General features: G+C 51.5%; 1 protein-coding gene across 1 annotated transcript in view; it reads left to right on the top strand.

Annotated features, from left to right (window-relative positions):
* The window catches only part of LARP4 (La ribonucleoprotein 4), a 615,863-nt gene that overhangs the window by 302,891 nt on the left and 292,590 nt on the right, over window positions 1-20,382 (top strand). The window lies entirely within an intron of this gene.

The raw sequence follows: 20,382 nt of genomic DNA, 5'->3' as shown, positions 1-20,382 counted from the left end.
CCAAAGTTCTGTTCTGCAATATTTAACTCTAGGAACATTACCTTACAGTGGTGTGCTGCAGGGTTCTTTTGTATTCTCATTTCCCTTTTTGTCTAGCTGCATTCCTTAAGCTTTTTTTAATGATAATCCTTAAATGGATTGGTGACAGTGAACAATGTTAAATTTTTCCCGGTGCACAACTGCTTTTTGTTTTTAGTGTTTAATGCCATTTTTAGAACCAAGTATTTTATTCATCAATGCGCTTTTTGTTTGGGAGATTGCAGGAATTAACTTTTAGATGCATGTTCACTTTGCCAGGTTAGGACTTGGGTGGGCTGGCTAGGCTCTAGTTGGCAGCCTGGAGGTCCAGCCCGTCGGCGGGTGCTTTTGATGGTTCAGGTTGTGCTAGCGCCAGAGACTTGATGTGTGCCCAGCTAGACCCTCATTTTTTGTAGGTTCTCTGTATACTAATGGCAAATGTGTTGAGTACGATTTGAACTTTACAGCTAAATCTACGTGAGAACCCCAGAACTTTCTTCTGGACTGGTAGATTATTTTTCCTTAACTCAGTGAGTGGGAACCTTTTACACACACTGGTATCCTTTTACTTTTTTTTTTTATGGGTAATTTTTAAAACTCTATGGTGTCCTTTTTAATCCTGACAACTTTCGGTATATACCTTTTCTATTGTTACAGGGTCACCCTTTGATCTCCCCTTTACTTTCTCTAGTTAACCTTGTGAGAATACAGTTCCCAAGGGTAAAAATGTCTTCACCTTCTACATTGTTAGGGTAACCTTATGTGCAGTGCTGGGGAGATGCAATGCAGCCCTTTCACTAGCACTGTAAATGGGTGGTGGCAGCAAACCTTTTTACAAATTTGGTGCACTTTTACTGTGGCCTGCCTGCACAGCTGTGGTAAAGGCACCCAAGGGTGAGTCCAAAACTTGGCAGCCCCTTTGCCTTCTTGCCTGCGAAAATCCAGTTCAAACTGGGAGGCTGGATGTTGAACTGCCCAACCATTTGGTATAGGCCGTATACTCAAGGTTTTGTATAGTTTTAAGTCAGTTTTAAAATAAGCCGTCATTAGCAAGGGCAATAGGCAACAATAAAGTACACATCAAAAATAAACTACTTCAGTTGAGTATGTAGATAGCCTTTTGGAATGTGTCACACATACACAATTCCTACACCCTCAGGTGACTTCAATTGGCAGGACACTGTGGACATTGATATAGCACTTTTAACACTTAATGCAATAATGAGGGTGTGGAAAAAGGAATAGGTTAGGGAAGGAAACGGAGGTTAACAAGTTTTTCAAAACAGGTAAGCACTTTTAAATCACCCAATGAAATATAGGTTAACCCTTTCCCAGCTATACAAGTAAGATATGTATGACTTTGATGGATAGATCAAAACAGTCTGGGGAGTGGGGGGTAAGATGATTTGTCGGGGAGCCTGGACAGCCAATGTCAATTGAGCAAAGTCTAGGGAAGCTGAGGCACTTCTTGCTTCTTGAAGATGGCCCAAGTCTTGCACAATGTTAAATGGAGTTTGTTGAAAAGAATCACCGTTTGGCCAAATACTGGGAGGCTTGTGAAAAGCAAAGCTGCAAGCAACTCTGCAAAGGGCAGCAAATGCAAATCTCCAGTGAGAGCAAGCAAACTACACACAATAGGTAAGTACCCCTAGTTGCACAGTACCTTGAATCTGAAGAAAAAGTTCCATTGGCTTCTGTTCCTGTTGTAATCTTGCAGATCCTCTTCCTGGGCCTCGGTCATGGGAAAAGAGGGAGGATGTCTGGGGACTCCTGCACTATGTTTCGAAGGTCAGTGGCAGCAATGGGCACAATTCAGATCAGCAGCACTTCACGGTTTCAGCTACTCACAAATGGCACTACCATGGTTCTTATACCCCTTATGGGCTCTCCTTGCCTCTGGGGTCCATTATTCTGAGGTGGCTCAGGCTTGGCTAGTCCTGTTTGGGATCTTCCTGGAGCTCAGGCACGGCTTAAAAACAATCCACTCGATGCTGGCGTTTGTCACCTGGCGCTTGGTTCCAGCAGCAGCAAAGTTGTACAGCCAGCAGGGAGAGGGGTTCCAGTCAAGTTAGTCTTGGGGTCAGTTGGTCCCACAAACACAAGGGAAGAAGTCCTTTCCGGGCTCCTCTAGCCAATTTAGAAATGTGGAGCTTCAGCACTGCAGCAGGGCTTCACCGAGCAAACCAAGGGTCCAGGAGGGTGCAGCTAGCTTCTCTTCCAGTTTATTCTTCAGTTCCTTAGTCCAGTGGTTGACTCTGCCTTCCTTGCAGAAGACCTTTTTATGCAAGTTTATCCCACTCATTTGCAGCCTAGCTGTCACTCACACAGCAGGCTGGCTGTCTTCAAAGTTTCGGGAACATCCCTCGCTTCCTGCCCTGCCAGACACGCTGTTGCCAGAGGCCGGCTGCACCTGTTTTTTGGCATCTTTAATCGCCCCTCAAAGGCAGAAATAATCTAGTGTTTGTTCTTGGCAGCTTCCAAACGTTCTTCAGGCGTACACCACGCCAGATAATTTCGGAGAAGGACAGAGCTTCCCTCTTGAAGCTGTGCAGCACCTGCAGTTTGCAGAATGTTTTTACCGATGACAAGCATTCCCAGTGCCTGTATTGTCTACACCCGACGCATAAAGAAGATTGTGAGATCTGCCGTGCCTTCACCAAGCACACGATGAAGGATCGACCTGTCCAGTTGGCAGCATGGCTTAAGACCAGGGCCTCTACCCCCCAGGTGATTCACAGGGGCATGCCTCTTCCGGATTCAGCCAACCTGAGCAGGTTTTAAGTCCTTTGAGGGCGCTCCATCGGTGGGGGCCCAACACAAGGCCAAGCACTGGAAGTCAGCTTCCGTCTGGGTCAGCGTGCATGTGGGTCCTGCAATGGTCGGGGCGCGTTTTGTCTGTCTGCCTTGATCTCCAGCCACCGCTATAGCTCTTCATCCAAGAGGAAGTTTGCTACCCCCCGGGAAGCTGTGGGAGACACCAGAGAAGGCCAAGTAGGGCAAAGTGTCTGAGCTGCCCGTGAAGAAGGCCAAGCAGGACAAGGTAGCCGACCTGCCCGTGAAGGCCGAGGTGATCCAGGCCAAATCGTCGTCTATAGAGTTGGTGAGGCCTCCCTTTCAAAGGTAAAAGGAGCGGACCAGTCCAGGGTGCCCCGGTGGCAGCCTGAGTGTCTTTCCCAGAATAGAGTTTTCATTCGAGCCAATAGGAAAGACTATGGTGAAGAGAATGCCAGAGCTTAGCCCAGGAACGACCCTTTGGGGCCCGAAGAGAAGAGGGACAGAAAAACTACAGGCCATGGCCATTTCTTCATCTGTCAAGACTTTCCATCTATGGTAGTGATGATGGGAACGTCGGGGAGACACCTGCCGAAGGTGGTAACATGGTAGACTGGGATGACACGGGCTCTGGGCCCAGCAATCCTGTTTCTGGGTCCCTCCTAGAGACATATTGCAGGATAGCTTCTTGGCCCTCCACACGCTTGTCTGGGAGATTCAGAGGAGGTGACCGACAGCACCCCCAGTGGCACCACTGGTGACCCCGTTGACACTGGGGCAACCACAGGCGAAGAAGAGACATCCTACACCTTCATTCCAACAGTTGCGCCCCCCTAACTGCCGCCCACGCCCCTCCCTTGCGGGCCCGGAGACAGTGACTCGTACGGACCATGATGCAGGAATAGGAGATCCTGCTTCCTCAGCGCCAAGAGTGTACCCACCGGATGAAGTGGGATCTTTTCATTCCATGATTGCCCGGGCGTCAGCTTTTCCAGCTCACGCCAGAGGAGGGTGGCTTCCTCGAACGCCGGGAGGCTAAGAGGAAGACTATCCTCAGTACTGCTCCTGGATAACGTCTGGGCGGAGGGGCTGGTGCTGCTGAATAACCCCTCAGCCCCACCAAAGAGACAGACTTGGAAAAGAAGTACCGGTTGCCGGAGTCTGTGACCAAGTGTCTGAGGTCTTAACCGTTGCCGGCCTCTCGGGTCTCGGCAGCTGCCTTCACCGTCATGGTTGGCTCAAGGCCACCAACTTTAGGCAGGAGGTCCAGACGAGGGTCCTGGACAAGCTGTTGGGAGACAACCTATTCTGTAAGATCGATGAATCCCTCCAGGCCATCAAGACCGACACGGAGACGGCCCATGCTTTGGGCACTCTGCAACAACACGGGCCGTCCTTTCGTTCCTCAGAAGGGAAGTCTAGCAGGTCTTCGAAAAGTTTTGGCGGGGGCTCATCCTCTTTCCGACAACCCTCCTGTTCTTCGTCCCAGGAAGCCACCGGGAGGTCGCTCGAAGGCCTCCAGAGGTGGCTGCCATCAAGGACCCCAAAGCGGCACGCTAACCTCCAAGCAGGATTGAACCGACCAGGACATCGGCCCCCACCAATGCACCCCTGGCTGGCGAACATCGGGCGTTGGTCAGGTGAGTAGCCTCCGACCACTACCCTCCTGGGCCCCATACATTGTTTGAAATCCTTTGTTGTGCCCCTCTGGGCCTTGCGTCCACTCTTGCATTTCCTCTGACCTTCTGTGTTTCCTTGTCCCATTCCTCCCTCTGCCCGCCTCCCAGCTGCCCTTCCTCCCCGATAGGCCACCTCAGAGCTTTTAAACCTCCTTCACAGGGTAGTCCTCGGCCCGCCAGCCCCTGTGCGGAGGGCCCCAAGGCAAAGGGCGGCTCCCAATTGTCTACAGGTGTTGGCAGGGGAGACCAGCAGCCAGCTGCCAACCAGCAGCAACAATCAAGATTGGTGGCGCCTGGGCAATCACTCTACTCCAGAAGCCCTGCCACTCAGACCATAGCAGACCAGGATATTATCACTAACCTGCTTCACAACTAGATAAAATTGTGAACACGAACCTGGGTCAAATCTAGATAGAATTGTGAATGTCGGCCAGTGCCAGACTTGGATCTGTGAATGTCGGCCAGTGCCAGACTTGGATCTGTGAATGTCGGCCAGTGCCAGACTTGGATCTGTGAATGTCGGCCAGTGCCAGACTTGGATCTGTGAATGTCGGCCAGTGCCAGACTTGGATCTGTGAATGTCGGCCAGTGCCAGACTTGGATCTGTGAATGTCGGCCAGTGCCAGACTTGGATCTGTGAATGTCGGCCAGTGCCAGACTTGGATCTGTGAATGTCGGCCAGTGCCAGACTTGGATCTGTGAATGTCGACCAGTGCCAGACTTGGATCTGTGAATGTCGACCAGTGCCAGACTTGGATCTGTGAATGTCGACCAGTGCCAGACTTGGATCTGTGAATGTCTGCAAATGCGTCATATATAGACAGGATTGTGAATATTGGCCAGTGCTGGATCTAAATAGAAATTCAGAGAGATTCACGCGCCACATCTAGAGAAAATGTGGAAATTTAGCACATATCACTTCTACGTAGCGAGGCCAATAACCAACCGCCCACTCTGCATACACCTCGAACCGAACACAACCACAACCCTAAAGCAGAACAAACCGCACAAACTTCACTAAACCGCAACAACAAAATAAACCACACATGGCTTCGCTCAACAGCATAGGACGGCTGCTGACGGGAAAGCCCCCACAAGCTCAGCTAACGTTGTTTGCCGAACTGAAGCTGCCAACAGCACATCACTGCTCTCTTGCACTTATCCTGCTCATTCCCACTAACTCACCCCCACCCCTTTCCTTTTCAGATCTACCACAGCGCGATTGGCTGGCTGTCCTCCGAGGACAGCCACTCTGTTGTTGTGGGATTGACAACTAGACTGGGATGAATGGGAGAAACCTGCATAAAAGGCAGTCTTTTTCTTGGAAGGCACTCGACCACTGGACGAAGGAATCAAAGTAAGAACTTGGAAGAGACACCTGCTGCAACTCCTGGAACATTGGTTTGCCCGGTGATGCCCTGCTGCCATGCTGAAGCTCTGAATTCGCTTTGACTAGAGGAGCACTGCAAATGATGACTTCTCTTTGGGTTGGTGGGACCAATCGACCCTAAGACTAACTCATCTGGAAATCCTCTGAGCTGGCTGCACTTCCGTTGTTGCTGCAGGAACAGATTGCCAGGGAGAGGAACACCAGACTCAAGTGTGTTGTCTTTAAGTCTGACCCAAGCTCTAGGAAGATCCTCCGGACTCCCATGAAGCAGGACTGACCAAGCCTCGGCCACCTCAACCGAGTGCCGGACCCCAGATGCGAGGAAAGACCACAAGGTATCTGAGAACCACAGTGGTCCTATTTGCGAGAAGCTGAAACCGACAAGTGCTGCTTATCTGAAGTTTGCCCATTGCTGCCGCTGACCTTCAATTCATAGTGCAGGATTCCCCAGACGTCGTCCCTCTTGTGCCCACGACTGAGGTCCTGGAACAGTATCTGCCATAGTACAAATGAAGCAGAGACCAGCTGGAACCAATTTCTTCAGACCGAAGATACTGTAAATTATGGGGAACTTACTACTTGTTGTGTAGCCTTGCTAGCGCTCAGTTGATACTTGTCTTGGTGGTTTTTGCTGAGTTGCTTGCAGCTTTGTTCCTCACAAGCCTTCCAGCTTGTGGCCCAACAGTGATTGTATTTTCTACAAAGATTTCTAAAACATTGCAAGACTTTTTTACTTGACTTCAAGAAGTGATTCAGCTCAACTAGACTCTTGCTCAATTGACATTGGCTGTCCTCGCTCACAGAAACTCTTCTGTCCTCTGACTTTGTGGTTTAACAATCCCTCAACAAAAGTCACACATTCCATAACTTGTGTAGCTGGGAAAGGGTTAATTTACTTGCATTGGGGTGGTTCAAAAAGTACTTATTTGCTTAAGAATATTTGTTAACCATTGTTTTATTCACTCATTTTCTTGTCACTAGCCTCAGTATTGCTCTAAATGTGCCAGTGATATATCAATGTCCAGAGTGTCCTAGTTATTTAAGTGACCTCAGGGTGTAGGAAGTATCTGTGTGCCATCCAAAAGGGGTATCTACTGACTTAATGAATTTGAGTTGTATTTCTGAAGTATATTATATATTTTGCTCCCTTTTAAGGAAGGCTTAATCAAATGACTGTTAAATCAATGAATAGTTTAATCAAGAAACCATGAGATTAAGGGTTGATTTGTATACTTGTCACTGTGAGTCTGTTATAACCCTACAGCTCACATTGACCCCTCTTGAGCTAAGCCTGGCTGCTCAGTCACTCTACCAACTTGTGTAGTACATGCTTATACCAAAGGTTAGGTTAACTATTGCCAAGAGTACAAGGATGGTGCAGTCTCCCAGAGTGTACTGCATACAATCTTGCCTAACACTTGTCATCTTGGTAATAGGTAACCCACCTATTGGTATAGGTCTGTACTACACAAGTTGGGAGCAGCCATACTTGCCTGAAGAGGAGTAAATGTGAGCTGTAGAGATATAACACTGAGATTCACAATTACAAGTATTACATAACAATTTTACTCAAGGTTTCCAGTAAGATATTTAATGGTCAGTTTTAAATAAGCCTTCGTTAGAAAGGGCAATATGCAACGATAAAAATACACTTCCTCCAATTTAAAAAAAGCAAGTAGATACCCTTTTGGGATGTCGCACATACACTTCCTACAGCCTGAGGTGACTTCAATTACTAGGTAACTGTGGACATTGAAAAGTCACTTTTTAGACATAATGTAATACTGAGGTTGTGGGAAAGGTTAGGGAAGGAAATAGGCTAACATGTTCTCAGAGCATGTGAATACTTTACAATCGCCCAAAGAAGTCTAGGTTCCCAGCAATAAAAGTTAAACTTATGCATCACCTATGAGGAGGGACAGTTAAAACCAAAGTCAATGGGTCAGAAGAGTGTGCAGGGAGCTAGGACAGCCAAAGTCACTTTGTACAATGTCTAAGAAGCTGAGGCACTTCTTCAGATAGCACAAATGTCTTGCACAATGTTTTAAGTTTGTAGAAAGTCACTGTAGGGCCACAAGCTGTTAGGCCTGTGAAGGGCAAAGCTACAAGCAAATTGCAGAAAAAACAGCTACTGTAAGTCTCCAGTGAGAACAAGCTATAGACCAAAAAAGTTAAGTACCCCTTTAGTCAAGACACCAACGTTGGGTTGGAAGAAGAGGATCCAGCTGGCTTCTGTTCAGGTTGCAGTCCTGGGTTCCTGGGCCTCATCGTGGAGACAAGAGGGAGGGTGTCTGGAGGACTCCTGCACTGCAGTTCGAAGGTTGACGGCAGCTAGGGGCTCTTTCCAAGTCAGCTACACTTGGTTTCAGCTACCGGTCAATAGCACCTCCATGGTTCGTGGACATTTGATGGAGTCCCTTGCTTCTGGGGTCCAGCACTCTTTTGAGGTGGCCCAGGCTTGTGGCCTCCTGCTTAGAGAGGGTCCTCCGGATCCTCCTGGAGCTTGGGTCCAGCTTAAAGACGATGCACTTGTTTCTGCGGTTCCAGCAAGGAAGTACAGCCAGCAGGGAGAGAGGTACCAGCAAAGTTTGTCTTGGGATCAGTTGGTCCCACCAACTCAAGGGAAGAAGTCGTCCGTTCCGGGCTTCTCTAGTCGATACGAAAGTCAGACCTTCAGCACTGCAAAAGGGCTTTACCGAGCACTTCAAGGGTCCAAGATTTTCATCCGTGTTTGTCAGACTCCAAAATCGCAGAAACTGAGTCCATGTATTTCTCTCTCACTCTAGGATAAAAATCAGAAGTCCCAAAGTCCAGCAAAAGAGCTGGGAGTCTCTAAAGTTCAAGGGAATTAGCACAGAAATTGGCTCTCCCTAGCGGTTAAAAAAGAACATGAGATGCTGAAATCACTCAATTGGATTACAGCCAAGCATTTCCAACAGCGGAGAGGTACAAACTCATTCCTTTCGAGGTCTGTTCTTTTACCGATGGCCCCACGGGCAATATGGTGCTGGAGGCACCCCATGGTCCTCCGGACAAGGTTCATCAGAAACTCCACCCCAAGAGGCTCCCCGGCCTCCACATAAAAATGACTCGCCAGTCCGGTCCCCTCATGTCTTCCCTGTCGAGTGATGGTTGTCATTCATTCACGCATTGGAGGGATCGCATCACACGTGGGTGCTCAAGACCGTCAACCAGTTATTGCTTTGAGGTCCATCGGCCACCTCAATACCACCCACCAAAGAGCAGATGCTTGTCATCAGCACACATGCAAATCCTGCTGGAAGAGGTGCAGATTCTGATCGAAAAGGGCGCCGTAGAGTTTGTCCCCATTCACCAGGTAAACAAGGGTATTTATTCAGTGTACGTACTTGTACCCAAAAAGGATCTCACCATGCGCCCTGCATTAGACTTGTGCCCAGCAAACAAATGACAAACCAAAAAATTCAGAATGACATTAAGTAAGCCCACTGCTGGTGCAGGATTACATGGCAACATTGGATATGAAATATGCATACCTTATTGTTTGTTGCCAGTACAGAGTAAGTACTGAAGGGTCATGATAGAGGACACGCACTCAGTTCAAGGTTCTTCCCTTTGGCATTTCCTCAGCTCCACAGGTGTTCATGAAGGGACTTGCGGTAGTAGCTGCTCTCCTGTGCAAGCAGTCCATCCCAGTCTACCATTACCTCGACGACTGGCTAATAACAGGGGATGCGTACGGAACATGCTTAACATCTACCCAAAAGACGGTAGATCTCCTTCAGTCCAGCCTAGACTCCAGCCAAGTCTGTTTCTGGAGGCTCGAATTCGGACCCAGCACAGCCTAGTCTTTCCCTCCAACAAGAGGGTTCAGAACCTGCTGTTCCAGATCCCTCACTATGTAGCCAGTCACGAGGTGACCATTCGCAAGGCCATGCGACCATGCCACACGTACGTTTGCGCCCCATGCAAGAGTGGCTTTCAAGCCGATGGTGTTAGGCCAGCAGAAAAAGGAACCATCTCGTGGTCGTCCCAGCAGCCCTCGTTCAGTTTCTGCAGTGATGGTCAAGGAAACCACCTGCAGGGGAAAACCTTCACCACCCCCACAGTAAAAGCCACTCGCCAGGCTCTCCTCTGACAGGGGCGGGCCCACCTCCTTCAGCGCACAGCGTGTGGTCCCTAGCGGTAGAAACCAACCACATACACCAATTGGAACTGCTAGCAGTGTTCAAGGCCCTGAAGGCATTCCAAACACACCTCTAGGGGAAGACCGGTTTAGTCCTCACGGACAGTACTTTGGCCATGTCTTACCGACACATACAAGGGGACCACTCACTCTCCAGGGCTATCCAAACTGTCACAGAACATATGGAAATGGGCTCTCAAACACAAGATGTTCCTCCTGTCACAACACATTCTAGGGCAACTTAATCTTCTGGCGGGCGTACGCAGCAGAGACTTCCCACTACCTGTAGAGTAAGAGTGGCGATTACACAAGGACATTGTTCTCCAGTCTTTACAGACTGGGGCTTCCCAGAGATCAACTTGTTTGCAACTCTGGAGAACACACAATGCCAAGATATTATGTCTCCGTGTACCCTCGGAACCGCTCCACGGGGAACATTCTCTGGATAACCTGGTCAGGGAAATGTCTGTCCCATCCTCCCCCACACCCCAGATCAATAGGATAGTGCACCAAGAACCAGTCAGGATGAATCTGGAGGCCCCATCTCATGGCGATGTCGGCCTCCCCTCCCAGGAAGCTGCCATGCCCTTATAACATGTCACAAGACAAGGGGAGACACTACATCCATGCCATCAAACTCTGCTTCGCAGCCTGGCTCCTGAGGTCATCGGGTACCTCCAACTCCCTCAAAGATGTATGGACATACTTGGGGAAGCATGGAAACCTAACAGATATTGCTACTCAAGCAAATGGAAACTTTCCACTAGGATAAGGTAGTTCTGCGAACTCGCCCACGATTTGTGCCTACATTTATTTCAAAGTTCCATGTGAACCAATCCATAGAACTGCCCACCTTTTTCCAGAACCCCAGTAACGTGGCAGAAAGATGCCTCTGCACACTAGATCTGAGGAGAGCAGTGATCCATTATCTGCTAACGACAAAACCTCTAAAATGCCAACCAGTTTTTCATTTCAGTGGCAGCTGGTAGAGAAGGGGGCCCTGTTTCTAAATCTACTATTTCAAAGTGGATCGTAAACTGCATCGCACTGTGCTACACTCTTGCCAAGCGAGATCTGCCCTTCACGCCTAGAGCACACTACTCTGGGCACAGGGGCTACCATAGCATTAATTTCAAATGTTCCTCTTTCATTTGCAAAGCAGCAACCTGGTGGTCTGTACACACTTTTACACAACACTACTGCCTATATACACACTCGGTCTGATTCTCTGGTGGGGCAAGCGGTGCCAAGTCCTCTTTGCTACTGGTCCTTCTCGCATCCCATAACCACCTCTGGGTACTGCTCGCTAGTCTGTGCACAGCATTTGAGTCTAAGCAGATTAACGAGCATCAGAAGACATGATATTATGGTAAATAATTCATTTCTGATGATTGTATCTGCTTAGATTCACTTGCTCCCACCCTTCCTCACCTCATGGAGGAGAAGGAAGACATCTTACACCTTCTCGAGCATTGGATCGTTCATGGATTCACATGCTGCAATATTTCCAGTCAGGCTGGGATACAGTGGTAACTTTAATATAGCGGTTTTCCTATGGAATACTTCGACACTGAGTGTCCTATCAACTTCTTTAAAGGGTGCTTTAGGCGGCACCAAAAGGACATCCAGTATAAATAGCCCGTGGCTTCCCTTCAGATTTCAACTGTCTCCAAACTGTGGGATCCCCTCGTGTTCTCTTAGAACTTGCTCTTTGTTTTTCTATGCAGCCTTTGCTGTTCCAGTGTTTTTCCAGGCCCCATCATGTCATCTGTGGGCCCATAGAAGTCGTTGTTTCGGCCGTGTATGACCTGCGGCCTCAAACTTGTCTGAAGGAGATGGCCATGTGGACTGCCTTTACTTCCTGTACCCCAATCACTCTGTGGAACTGAGATTTGCCAGGGGTTCTCCCAGAGGACGCTCAAAGACCGTAACTGGCGGTTGATTTGCTGGTTGAACGAGGGGTCCTATCTGGAATCCGAAGTAGACTCGGCCCGCTGGGCAAGTCCTCTACTCCTTCGGCAAAGAGGTCAGCTTCGTACCAGAGGGCATGGTCGGCGGAGCGAACACCTAAGAACCAGCGGACAGGGACAGGCCCAGCATCAGATTTGGGAAAAGGCGATGAGTCGTCTGTGGCATGGCTGGTGCGAAAGGGGTCACAGGGCCCCTTTCAGGGCATGCCTGCACCAAGGGCTGAGGTCCAAAGATGCAAGTGGCCGGCGAAACCGGCAGAACTATTGTGCAAGCCCTCGTATTCGCACAAGGATAAGTTTGAGGTCACATTCGTCCTTTTCGACGAAGAAATAGTCTTCGAAGGACCGGCGGAATTCATCTTCAGGACTTCTAAACCTCACTCCAGCTCTGCCTCTAAGCGTTCCGCTTTGCCGGCGAAAGCCAGGCCACCAGCTGGGTTGTTGGTTCCGACGAGGGACCCTCGTCAACAGATGTTTTGCTACCTTCCATCCCTTTGTCGACCATGCTGATGGCCCTGTCGGCGACCTTGCTGACAGCTGCAACGTCGACTGCCTCGTCAACGACTGCTTTGGCAGCTGTGGAGTTACTGAATTCCTGGGCTCCGCTGGTGACCAATGGTGGTCGGTTGCCTTCGGGGGAAGTGCTGTGGCAGTCTGGGACTGACTTTGCACCTTTACTCCCGATGGCGATTCTTCAGCAAGACCCCTCACCCTATGACTTTGACTCTAGTCCTCAATCCTATGGTGTTGGGCCTACAGCTGGTGGTTGCATCCACGTCGGGAAGCCTGGGGGCTGTCCTGCCTCAGTATCCATTGGTCACTCCTCACTCCTTGCTCTCCATGCAGGTGCTGAATATGCTGCAGTTACTCTTGGGACATTTGGATGCCTGACACCCAGAACCTCAAGTCCGGTAGGTCCCGTGGGGCAAGATTTGCCGGTTGCTCCCTGGCAGAAGGATGTTTTAGGAGCCCCTCGCCAGGATCACCTGTTTAAGTCTTTCCCTGGGTTGGCCGTCTGTACCCTCGCCGAGAGGGTTCACCCCTCCTAGTAGGGATCAGGAAGAAAAGGAACTGGTGGAGTCTGAGCCAGATGGTATTCCACATAATACGGTCAACGGTCTCGTCTCCCAGGCGCGCTGATACCTGGGGTACGGACCCTGAGGTGCATTCCCGAGTAGCCCGGCACAGCGTTCCCCGCCAGATGATATGGGTGCTTTTCATGCCATGATGGCAAAGGCTTGCCATGAGTTTGGCCTCACTCTGGAGGAGGAGAGGAAAGACTGTTTTTTTTTTGTTTCACCATATGGGAAAGAGGCAGAAGGCAGTCTCCTCTATCCCCAGCTTGGACCACGTGTGGTAGGAAAGACTGTGCTCAATGTGACATCGGTTGACTGAACCTGCAGTCAAGAGCCGCTTAGAGAAAAAGTTCAATGCGCTGAATCAACACCCAAGTGCCTCACGTCGCAACCCACTCCGGAGTCTGTGACGGCCATTAGGAAGGCGCGTAGCCAGCACAAGTGTGCGACTACCCTGAACAATGAGGGCTGTAAGCTGGATGCTTTTGGCAAGAAAGTGCTTACTGTGGAGGCTATGGCGGTCAAGGCAGCCAACTCGGCGGTCATGGCGCGATGACAAATGTGGCACAGATTGGCTCCGCTACTGGACCATCTGCCTGAGCAACAAAGGAAGGCGGCAATGCTTCTGGTTCGAGAGGGGCAGGAAGCCTCCAATCATAGCATTAATATTGCCATGGACCTGGCAGAATCCGGTTTCAAACAGATTAACAATTGAGTCGTCGTCTGGCAGCAGGCCTGGCTGCGCGGTACTGATTTTTGGCCTGAGGTTCAGCACAAGGTGGTAGACATGCCTTGCGAGGGAGAGCAGCTATTTGGGGAGAAGATTGACAAGGCACTGGAGAATATGAAGGAGGACTCTGATACGGCAAGGTCCTTGGCGACTCTGAAGGGTAGGCACTCTTTTTGCCCATTTCAGGGAGCTTTGGGCAACGGCAGGTTTGCAGGATCTTGCGACAAAAGCTCAGATTGCTCTGGCTATTCCACCCAGGGTTTCCGGCGATCTTTCCAGTCCGCTCAGTGGAACAAGGACTATCAAACTCGGCAAAAGCGTGATTCAGCCTCCTCTGCACATTGACTGCCATATGGGCAGTCAACTTGGAGGGAGAGTGGCGCAACCTGTCAACAAGTGGCGTTTCATTACAACGGACCAATGGGTGCTGGCTGCAGTCCAATACGGCCACTCATCCGCCTCCCTATTCCACAAGTGAAGGTGTTGCAGCCGCATTTACAGTTCTTGCGGCAGGAGGTGTCTAATGTTGCAGAAGGGGGTGATAGAGAAGGTCCCGGCGTTGGACAGAGGGACAGGAACCTACTCCTGTTTTTTTGTCATCAAATAACCAAACGGAAAATGCCGTCCCATTTTGGATCTACGGCCACATATTTGAAATGCCAAAAGTTCAGTTTGAGGGTATTGTGTCCTCCGACGTAATCCACATCTTTGACAGTAATTGCCACAGCTGTGCTGCTTCAGAAAACTTTTTCGGCGTAGGCGTCCTGGGTCTATGACGTTGATACCCTGTCCCTTGAGGGCCTCTGTCTACGTCAATGGATGTTGTATCCAGGACGCACGACGCCCGTAGCCTCAATTGTGTTTTGTTCGGTGAACGTGTTCGCTTTTGAATCTCGGCGCACTCGGTTCTGCTACTTCGTTTGAGAAAATGTCTGTCTTCTTCTACCCTGAAGTCGGGCTTCAAAAAGTGTCGGGACTGCGCTTCCAAAATGTCTATCACGGACCCGCACAACGTTTGCCTCTGGTGCCTTGGCGAAAGCCACGCCACGGACTATTGCAATGACTGCCAGTCCCTGACTTCGAAGGCCTTGCAGGAGCGGAAAAGGTTAACGGTAGGTAGGGTATCTAAAACCTTTAAGCCGAACCTGCTGGACTTTCGACCGACGACTCGAGGGGAGACACTACGTGTTGGCGCAAGTCCCGGGGGTATCTGTCTCGGAGTGGGTCCCGCAATTCCTCTGCTGCTTCTAGGCATTCTCGGAAGCGCCGTCACCAGTCGCCTTCCTCGTCAGAGGACTCCGCCAAACGGAGGGTGGCTTGTCCCACCAAGCATTCTTCGCCGGGCGAATGGGACGCATTCCGCCAGGAGATGATGGCGATTTTCGAATCGCAGAGCACCGTTCCGTCCGCGCCTTCAAGAGAAGCCGGCAAGGAACCAGATAGGGCCACTGCTCACACGCCTTCAGGCTCGGGCGGTCGCTGCGATCGGGAGCCGTGGAGGTGCCGATCTGACAAGATTGATCGCTATAGCTGGTCCAGGTCCCGGTCCTTGACACGGTCGAGACCATCGGAGCCTGTGAGGCCTTCTAAGAAGGCTTAGACGCCGTTGCTGCGATGTCCATCGAGGGACTCTCTAGAGGCTGCAGCTCCGAGGAAGTTCCGGAAGTCGTTGGCGCCTCGGTCGACACCAAATCAGCTACCTCGATGCCTTTTGAGGAGAATTTATCGGAGGTGCCCCAGAGGGTTGTGGCAACTTCAAGGAAGGCCCCTCAGTAAGTCAGTGAGGCCCGTCTTTGGGCCCTTCTCTGGTCATCCCCACCCCCAGGCTTGATTTATTCCACCTCTGAAATGTAGTCTAGGGGCTGGACCAAAGGTCGGATGAGGAGGGGTTTGTGGCTCCTGAGGTTCCTGATGGCCTGTTGTCTGGTCACAACCAAATGGAAGACCTATTTCAGTCCTTGCATGACGCCAGTGGTCTGGACACCTCGCCGGAGGTTGAGTTTGGCAGACCTGAGCCTGGTACGCATGCAGAGTCCTCGTACAGGCGTCTCATGTCGAGGGTGACTGAGTACTTGCGGTGGCCTGCTCCACCTGTGGATTTTCTGCGGGATGACCTGACCGATATCTTGGACCAAGGTCCACCCACCTACCCGGTGTTGCCATTTCATATGGCTTTACAAAGAAGGGCGGCGGCTTGGACTGCCCTGGAGAGTCTCCTGGCAGTGAATAGGTAGCTTTCGAAAAAATACCATCCAGCCAGTGGTGACCCCTGCTACTTGTCTACGCACCCCTGTAAAGATACTGGTGGGGGGGTGCCTGTACATCCGCTCTGTATATGGAAGAGGAGAGGCACAGAGGACCCAGCCAAGATGCTTTATAAGGTAGCAATGGACGAGCAATCAAGGCCTAGCTTCTCAGGAGGTGATGCGGGCTGGTTCTTAAGTGCAGTGTAGTCCCCGAACCCCCACAAAGGAATGTCCACACACTGTATTACTGAAAAGTCTTTATATAATTAATATTCAAAGGTATGTACATGATCACAATAACGCACTTTGTACTCGGAAATCAACAATGATAAATATATACAATTCTAAAGTGGTACCACCAATGTTATCAAATCTCATTAAAGTGCATAAACTGTACGGTTAAAATGTTACACAGACCAATAACAAGGAAACCAGCAATAGAGATGGGAAGGAACGCAAGATGGTTGAAACAGTAAGAATACTGGCCCCTACCGATAGACAGTTCTGTGTGGAGAACCCCCCCCCCCCCCCCCAACCCGGGCAACCTGTAAGATAAAGATATATAGCGCAAGCCCAGTCCATATATTGTTCAATCGTCTCATTTCCTCCTATGTTTTACCCCCCAATGTACCCGGTGGAGTAGAGTTCTTCGAAGACGCGAAGGATCCTTCTTGAGTGACTACCTTTAAAGCAGGAGCCACTGACCGTCGAGAGTCGTCGAAGATGGTGAACTTGGCGTTGATGAGAAGTTCAAGGGTGCCCAGACCACGACGTCGATCCAGGCGGTGCTCGTCAGCAACGTCCTGCAAGGGTGAGGTGTGCGGGGCACCTCGGCGATGGATTGTTCAGGACCGTAAAGAGTTTCAGAAGAACTGTGGCCCAACAAAGGACATCGAGTCGTCAGTCTTTGTGGCCTTCAGGTGGCGTGAAACCCACTGGCGGATTCTCCTCAGCGCGTTGGTCATCCTCGACTTTTTCCGGCGGGACAAAGCGGTCGACGTTGAGGACAAGGGAGTCCTTCGATTCAAATGTTCTTAGGCAAAGGGGCGGCTCCGGTCGTTGGCGGCATGGCGCCAAGTGGTCCCCGCGGCTGGGCAACACAACCTCGACGGGCCTCCAGCGGTTACACAAACCTGCGAACCCTGGTCAATGGCAATAGACTTAGACAGCGGCGAAGTCCGGGTGCTTGGCTTCATTCTCCTCAGCGGTCCCGTCTCGGCAGCCTTTCGAGGGTCTGACTTCCAGGGAGCTTCGGCGAAGGTTAGCGGTGCTCGATGATCCCTCGGAGCACGGGAAGAGGGTGCCTTATCAGGTCCTCTCTCGGATCAGTCATTGACGAGTTTGGCAGCTTTCAGATCAGGTCGAAGCAAATGCAACAAGTCTTCTCCAGCATGGGGTCTGGCATGGATTCACATGCTCATGAATATTCCCCGTCGTCAGGCTGGGAATCCTTGATAAAGAAAAAATCAGTATCAGTTTAGTTTCTGATCTCTTTCTCAGTAGTAACCAATCACTGGTCTCTGGGTCATACTTCCCCCAGCCAATTACTGCCCTCTCCCTAAGCCCCGCCTCTGGCAGCCATCCTCAGATTTTTACTGCACGCTCAAGTGTTGGGAGTCCTCGTGTTTAGCTATCGTTTTTTGGCTGAGTTTTCATGGTTTTTCAGGAGATTTCTCATTTTTTCGGTTTAATCGAGCCTCAGCTCCACCCTTTCTACTTCCGACATCAGGGACCCGTTTCGGAATTCTTCTACCCCCCTCAAGTGTGAAGTTTTCGTCGAGTTTACACTTCATGGAGGATTTGCACTTCATGGAGGATTGCGGAAGATCTGCGGCCTACCTCAACGGACATGGCCCAGGACAAAGAAAGCTTGACGCCCAGATGCAAGCTGTTTAGGTGCTGCCCTGGATGCGGATTACAGAACGTTTTCAAGGAGGACGAGCATTCCCGACGTCTCTACTGCCTTCATGAGGACAAGACTCACGTGGAGAAAGACTGTGCGTTCTGCAAGAACCTTTCGGAACTGACCAAACAAGATAGTCGTTCCCACCTCGCCACCTGGCTGGAGAAGGGCACAGCAGGTGAGAAGGCGAAGAAGTAGTCTGAGTGGGCTTCTAAGTCCTGTGAGGGCGCACCGGCGACAGGGGCCCAACGGAAGGCCAAGCACCGCGAGTTCGGGGGCACCAAAAGGTCCGGCTCTTCGGCTGCCAAGCAGGGCGCTACTTCCCCGGCACGTTCGACCACGAGCCAGCGCTCTGGTTCGGGGAAGAGGAAGTTGGAGTACCCGGGTAGGCCGCTGGAGCGTACCCTGTCTATCTCGAAGGGGGAGTGAGGAGCTGACCCCTCCCTCGGCGAAGGCCCAGCACGCACCTAAGGTGGTTAGGGCTTTGATCCACCCGGCAAAGGCCTCTACCGAAGTGGTTGCTGCGACCCTGGCGAAGCCGGCTGAGACTACACCAGTGGAAACGCCCTCTGGGCCCAGAGTATCCCTGCCACGGCGGAGGGAATCCTCTTTCCAGCCCATCGTTTAGACCCCCGTGAAGTCCCCGGCGGAAAAAGAGGGAGGGGGGGCCGGTGGCCATTAGACTCGGAATCAGCCTCTGAGGAGCTGGTGGAAACCGAGAAGGGCCTCAACGAAAGGTTCATAGTCCTCAACGAGAGGTTCGAGAAGGTTCGTTCCCAGGGAGCGGTCCCTGCTGATGTGATCGAAGATAGCGACGATGACGACGAACAGGGCTCAGTGGAGCGGCCATCCCGTCCGTCGCAGCCATTACCTGAGCCCCAGGATAGCTCGGCGGCCATTTTGTTGGCAGTCCAATCCTTATGTACCGAGATAAGAATGAGATTACCACAGAACCAGGCCCGTCGGGAAGCCCTCCGAACAAGCGGAGGAGAGTCCACCCTGCTCCACCCTTTGTGCCTGCGAGACGGGTGGACCCCTCATCCCCCTCGCGGGACCCTAGAGAGTATACAGCGACAGGGATGGACAATGACGGCAGAGATGAGACAGTGGACATCCCGTCATCACCACCCCCTCACCCTCTCCCGTCGGGCGTTTCCAGCCACCGACGAAATTGGCTCTTTCCACGCCATGATAACCAGGGCATCCGAGCTGCCCTGAGGGGTTTCTGTACCAATGACGAGAGGCCAAGAAGACGGTCCTCGCGGTGCCTTTACTCGACGACATCTGGGACGAGGGGCTTGCTGTCCTCAAGAACCCTTCCACGTCACCCGCCAAGAGGGACAGGTACGAGAAGTACCGAGTCCCCGATGCCGCCCCCTTGTGCCTCAGGGCCCAGCCCACGCCGGACTCTGTCGTCTCGGCAGTGGCTAAGAAGAAGGCAGCGGGTGCGGCGGCTTCCACTTCCCCGCCAGACAGCGAGGGCAAGAAGTTGGACTCTATGGGACGAGTCATTTCGTCGACAAGGCGGCCAATGCCTTGGCGATCGTGGCCCGGTACGACAGGGAGCTCCGGTTCAAGATGGCTCCCCGCTAGACTTCCTACCTGATGACAAAAAGGGCAGAGGCCCTAGAAATTCTGCAGGAAGGCGAGGTGGGGTCAACGGACATTGCAGATACCAGATTTCGCCAACTGGGCAACGGAGTTTGCCTCCGACGAAGAGAATGGCTCAAGGCGACACTTTTGCCTGGACGTCCAGACCAGAGTGTTGGACATGCCGTTCGACGGCAACAACCTTTTTGGTAAGGCGGTGGACGAGTCTCTACAGGCCATCAAGACCGACTGGGAGACTGCCTGGGCCCTTGGGCTGCTTCAACAGCGACGGCCCTTTCGGAGCTCCGGAGGCAGACAGGGTGCTTCCAAAGGATCCAGCGATGGCTCCTCCACTTACCGCCAGGCTGCCCGCTCCTCTTCCCAGGAGGCCTACAGACGTCGCGGCAAGCAAGGGGGATCCTGCCGGTGGCAAGGCCGCCTCCAAGCAAGACTGACCTGGCCGGGTTGTCGGGCCCCCACCGAAGCACCGCAGTGGGAGGCCGGCTGACTAAGTTCGTCAGCGTGTGGGAGTCCATCTCCACCGATCGTGGACACCCTGGCCAACGGGCGCTCGCTGGAATTCAAAGTGCCCTCGCATTCCTCCCGTGGCCAGGAAGGAGAATCGCGTCCTTCAACTGCTGTTGGAGGTGAAGGTGATGCTCAAACGTGCCATCGAGCTTGTTCCCAGGGGGCTCCGGGGCTCTGGAGTGTACTCAAGGTACTTCCTCGTCAGAAAGAAGACAGGCGGTTGGCGCCCCATCCTGGACCTGCGTCGGTTAAACAAATACATCAAGGCGCAGAAATTCAGGATGGTTACCCTCCAGCACGTGCTGGGACAGCTGG

The sequence above is a fragment of the Ambystoma mexicanum genome, chromosome 3q, assembly GCF_040938575.1.
Source record: "Ambystoma mexicanum isolate Mex_15411 chromosome 3q, UKY_AmexF1_1, whole genome shotgun sequence".
In the NCBI taxonomy this organism is placed as follows: domain Eukaryota; kingdom Metazoa; phylum Chordata; class Amphibia; order Caudata; family Ambystomatidae; genus Ambystoma; species Ambystoma mexicanum.
This window is presented reverse-complemented; position numbering and strand designations above follow the sequence as displayed.